The 5,996-nt window shown below is 39.0% G+C and overlaps 1 pseudogene across 1 annotated transcript; it reads right to left on the bottom strand.

Annotated features, from left to right (window-relative positions):
* Positions 1 to 489: 489 nt before the first annotated feature.
* On the bottom strand, positions 490 to 5,313 carry LOC309657184 (chromobox protein homolog 3 pseudogene; annotated as a pseudogene). The gene has a single exon. The product of its transcript is annotated as a chromobox protein homolog 3 pseudogene (transcript).
* Positions 5,314 to 5,996: the final 683 nt, after the last annotated feature.

Raw genomic sequence — 5,996 nt, 5'->3', positions numbered from 1 at the left:
ACAGCTTTCCCTTTTAATTTTTTTTTTTTAAGTGGGAAGGAACTGCTAGCCCATTTGTTTTTTTGGTGTTTACACATTATAGGTTAAATTCTGTTATGACAATGTGTTACAATTTATAAAAATCACATGGGGTAAGATTTTCTGGTCTAGCAAAAGGCCCACTTTTGGCTATAATATTATTTATGTTGGAAGTTGTTTGAAGTCAACTCAAACCAATAGCAAGTTTCCAGTGAAACAAAATGTGAGAGAAGGTATATTAGACTGGAAGTCAGGAGACTAGTCTGGAATCTGATTCTCATTCGGTTATGAACATGCTGTGTGAGCTTGAGGGAATTTACTCAACCTTACTGGGCTTCAGTTTTTCTTCCTGCAAAGGGAGAGCTTTAGATTTAAAGGAACTTTGTATTCCCTTTCATCCCTAGGATTTATGATTCTTTGTATAATTGAAATGAATTTAGCCTGAAGTTTTATATTTTGATTTCTCTTTCCTCCCTCCCTCCCCCTCTTCCTCCTTTTCCCTCCCATCTATCCATCCATTTACCCATCCATCCATCCTCCATCTTTACTTATATTTTGATTCTCTTCTTTCTTTCCTTCTATTCTTTCTCCCTTTTTTACCTTTCCATTTTCTTTCAATAACTTTCTTTTCTACTTCTTTCTTTGTCTTGTTCTTTTCCTATCTCTTTCCTTTTCTTTTATTCTGTCCTTTCCTTTTCTCTTTGTTTATTTTCCCTCTCCCTCCTTTCCAGCTTTCTTTCATTCTTCTCTTTCTTAAATTCTTTCTCTCAGCAGCAAATCACTCAACATTTCAACAAATCCATAAATTAGCGGTAGTTTTATGGGCTGGCGTTAACACCTATTCTGATCAATCAGGCATTGCAAACTGATGTGAGTGCTGATAGATAGTGTGGCTCAGGCCTTGCATGGAAAGTAGCCAAATCAGCACATGGCTATTATTTAATGATGCCAGAGACTACTAGGAAGTCTTCTGCAAATTGCCTCACAAATTATACAGTGGTTCCCTGCCTTTTCGTTATTGGCATGAAATAGATTTGTGAAACTAGGCTTCACATCCAAATTCTTTCTCTGTTATAGGAAGTATCAAAGCTACCTTTTTAAACATAAAAATGAAAAAATAAATTTTTACAGAAAATGCCATAAACAAAGAAAGTATAAATGACAAACTTGGGGAATACAGTATAATGACAGTCAAAAGGTCTAATTTCCATAACATATAAAATGTTCTTGCAAATTATTTATATATACACACATATGTTTCAATACAGAATGGCAAATTTTACGGATAATTCACACAGAAGGAAATAAAAATGGCCAACAGACATAGGACGCTCAACCTCAAGAGTTAAAGAAATTCAGTTTGAAAGGTCATTTTTTCAAAAGAAAATTTATTATTTTTAACAAAGTGTAATGCTTTAAATTAGCCTGAAGAATAATATTAGTATACATTTTATCAACTTTTTTTAAAAGTAATATAAAACTATTTATTGACCACTGTTCACCAGTATTTACAATAGAGTAAACAATATATAGTTGAATAATATTCTGATTACTACAAAGTCATTGTTTTTCCTGGCTTCTGCTGAACCAGTAACCCCAAATACTGAGAAGATTGAGCTTACATGTAAGGAATAGGTTGGGGTAAAGTTTGAAAAAACACGCAGGTCAAGTTTAGATTAGAAAAGTTTGTTCACTCATTTATTCCTGCAGATCCTAAATTGCCAACATCTCTAACCATCTGATTAGGTTTCCATTAACAAGTCTGAGACATTCCATGTATCACAGTCTTTCAGTAAACACAGCACGGGAATTTCAACTTCTTATAAAAGAATGGTTTGCCAAAAGGAAGCTTTAAATGTCCATTTAACTAAGTCTTGCTTGGCTAATTAAAACATACCAGAATTTTTCTAGTTTTTTCATTTGGGTTGACAGAGATAAAATTTTCCTTTCAGGGGTTTTACATATAAAACTTCATTTATATGATGGTAGATACGGATGCAGATTCTGATGGGGCTGTTTTAAAAAATTATCCAATTTAAATTGTTTACATTAATTTGTCTAATTAATTACAAAATTATTTAATTTGAAAGGTTAAGACTTAAATTTTCAGTTTAAGTTGAAGTGATTTCTTATATTGCTCAAAATGACAGAATCCCAGAAACACGGGCTTATCCATGGTTGTGAAAGGCTGGTTTTGTTTTGGTAAATGTGTTTAAACAATAACCAAAAAAACCCCCAAACCATTTACATATGTACTTTATGTATACACATACAAAAAACCCAGAATGGTCCTTAAGCATATATGAGTTAAATGCAAATTCTAAATTCTGATTAAGTAATGACTATGGAGATTTTCCCCAACATTTAGAAAAGCTGTTCTCTAATGCAGAGGAAATAATATACCGTGGTATCAAACGTTCTTTTCTGCTAAAGGAAGCAACTACAGAAAGCTTTATTTGTTCAAAGTAACCAGTGCTACAGATGCAAAAAAAAAAAACAAAAACAAAACCCCCAAAAAACCCCCCCAAAACCCAACAACTTCCCCAATACTACTTCAAAACGAACATATCAAACTTGATTTTCATTAGAATGTACTTATTTCTTCACACTAATAAATCAAAACACCAAGACCCAGATTTTATAAATATATATAAATATATACAAAAAGCAGTGCAAACAATTATTGAGCTTCATCTTCTGGACAAGAAGGCGAAGGTAGTCTCTCTTCATAAAAAGCAATTACAGTTTGAGGACACTTCATATTTGCCTCCTTTGCCAGCACCAAGTCCGCCTCATCTGAATCTTTCCATTCCGTGAGAAACGTGAATCCCCCACCGCTGTCTGCGGCACCAGTTACTCGCTCTGGGTCGAGACCTCCGGCTAAACCTCTTGGTTTATCAGCAGCATCTCTTTTCTTCTTTGATTTGCTATCATCAGGTTCACTGTCAGATGAAGATTTTCTTTTTGTTCCATCTTTCTCTTTACCAGCTTTTTGAGAATTAAGAAATGCTTCAATTAACCCTGGACAATCTAAATTTTCTTCGGGTTCCCAAGTATTGTCTGCATCTGTCAATCCCTTCCACTTCAGGAAATACTCCACCTTCCCATTCACTACACGACGGTGCAGTACTTCTTCTACCACAGATTCTTCAGGTTCTGCCTCTTCGACTTTTTTACTCTTTCCATTCTGTTTCTTTCCCATTTTTTTGCAATGTCCTTTTTATTGGAGGCCATTTTTTATTGCAGACTTGAAGAGCTATTATTCACTGCCTCTGAGCTGCTCCGGGTCCCGGGTCTGCCGCGTCTCTGGCCCTGCACGCCTCAAGCTCCAGCCACATCTGAGGTGGAGGGGGCTGGGGAGCTATTTTTCCTTAACTTTTTAAATCTCGTCATGCACACCTTTTTTTTTTTTTTAATAAATTTATTTATTTATAATTTTGGTTATGTGGGGTCTTCGTTGCTGTGCACAGGCTTTCTTTAGTTGCGGCGAGCGGTGACTACTCTTCGTTGCGGTGCACGGGCTTCTCATTGCGGTGGCTTCTCTTGTTGCGGAGAACGGGCTCTAGGTGTGTGGGCTTCAGTAGTTGTGGCACACGGGCTTCAGTAATTGTGGCACACGAACTTCAGTAGGTGTGGCTCATGGGCTCAGTGGTTGTGGCTCACGGGCTTAGTTGCTCCACGGCATGTGGGATCTTCCTGGACCAGGGCTCAAACCTGTGTCCCCTGCATTGGCAGGCGGATTCTTAACCACTGCGCCACCAGGGAAGTCCCTAACCATGCACACCTTTAAATGTGACTTTTAAAAAATACTGTCTCTCAATAAACAATTTTGCCAAATCGTCTCCCCTTCCTGTTCTCTTAGAAATGTAAGTTATAAAGAAATGGGGGATGTTTTTCTAAGTAATGTTTTACTTAAGCCCAATTCTTCAGACTGGGCTGCCAATTATTCTTCCCCATTTCCCATCCCTACTGAAATACTCAGAATATTAGGTATCACTGCCATTTTTCAAATATATGTTTTAAAACTTAATGAAACAGGAAGGAATTGGGTCACCTTTGAGATCCCCTTCATGTTTATCTCTTGCTTAGTCAGTACAACGGCAAGGTAAGATCACAGGATTTGGAGTCAAACCGAACCTGAGTTTAATCTTTGCTCTGGTATTTAGTTACCTATATCTGATATCTGATATAAGTTTCTTATTCTCTTGAACCTCAACTTTCTCATCTGTAGAATAGGACTAATACAGGCATGTGTTTCACTACTCTAAGTGATACAAGGCATGTGGAGCACTTAGAGTAGACAGAGTAACAGAGGACCAGATAAGTACACTGCTGAGACAATGATGGTGATGATGACGGGGGTGGGGATGATGGTGATAATGACGAAAGCTTAAGAACCTAAGAGAACTGATCAGAACTACGAGGGGAACTCCAGATCGTATCTACTTAATTTAGAAGGAACAGATGGAATCTCACCTAAATGCTAAGAAAAGAACTTTGCAACTTATTCAAGGCTTGAATCTAAGTCCCTTGAAATCTCACCGAGTCAGTATAATACAGAATATCTCATTCCGGTAAAGAGCCAGGCTTTAAAAATCTTTCATCAATTTAAATACAGTAGAATGAGGGAAACAGATGAGAAAAGAGAGTGAGAGTAGTCAGAGCAGTAGGGGAGGCAAACACACATCCAGGTCTATGTATAATTTTGACACAATATGGGTCAACATCTAATAATATTTCAAAGATGATGAGGGTAACCTTGACAACCTAGCTGATGCAGGCACTGAAAGAATAAGAGAGTCACAGGGAGACCCAGGAGAAAATCTGGGCCATTTTCTTGGTTGACTGATGGCTCATAGCTTTTACTCTGTAGAAAATTTGTTATAACTCGTAAAGCAGTCTTTTTTTACTTAATCAACAAACATCTATTAAACGTGTGTAACATGCCAAGACACTGTGCTAGGTCTTGGGGATATAGAGACATTCCCTGCCCATGAGAAGCTTCTCAAGAAGGACATTCCCATTTACAGCCAGCTGGAATGCAACCCCGCACTTCAACCCCACCCAGGAACCCTGCAAGTCATGGCTTATTAGTGCCATTTTATCGACCAAGGTAACTGAAGTTCAGAGAAAATACAACTAGAAAGGGCCAAGGCTAACATTTCAACTTCACTCTGCCTGGGCTCGATTCTCAGGAGAAGAGTGACAAAAATGAAGTGATTTATTTTGATTGGGATAATGCTAATAATGAGAATAAAAATAGGCTAGGTTTGTTGCAGCAGCAGCAGCAGCAAAAAAAAAAGCTTCACATCTCAGTGGCTCAACACAATTTCATCTCTCGATCATGCGCCACGTCCATGTAGGCTGGCAAGGGACTCTATGACATGGAGCTACTGAGCTCCACCATCTAGAACCGGCAACCTCCTCAGTTGCAGAGGCAGAGGAAGAGGGCATGGAGGATTGTCCAGTACTGGCTCTTGAGGGTCACTTCCAGGTGCAGCTCACCGGCCAGCCCTCGTCACATGGCTTTACTCGGGGTTGGGACGAGGCTGAGAGGAGTGAAGCCCTTAGTGTGACATCTAAGGAGCCCACTGGCTCTTTGGGTCATGCAAACACAGGACTGGCACTGGTGTGACCCCAAAAGCCAGTGGCTCCTTATATTTTTTATCTTAGGCAACTTACCGTTCTCACCCTAGTCCCAGTCATGGCCCCCACCTAACTGATAGGAGGCTGGGAAATGCGGTGTCTCTCATGTTTGGGAGGGAGAGATAAGGTGGATACTGGTGAGGACTAGGAATGTCTAGTAACCTGGGCTTGAAACCTAACCTTCATCTGTGACACTGACTTCTGCTCCTTTTCTTCCTACCTCTCTACTCCAGGCAGTTGCCAAGCTTTGGGATTTTAACCAAATAGAGCGAAAGCTGTATGTCAGATGCTTGCTGTGTGTCAGGTATTACACTATCCATGCTTAGGCTCAT

This window comes from Balaenoptera physalus, assembly GCF_965194825.1.
Source record: "Balaenoptera physalus genome assembly, chromosome: 3".
In the NCBI taxonomy this organism is placed as follows: Eukaryota; Metazoa; Chordata; class Mammalia; order Artiodactyla; family Balaenopteridae; genus Balaenoptera; species Balaenoptera physalus.
Note: the sequence above shows the minus strand (reverse complement) of the source record. Positions and strands in the feature narration are given on the sequence as shown.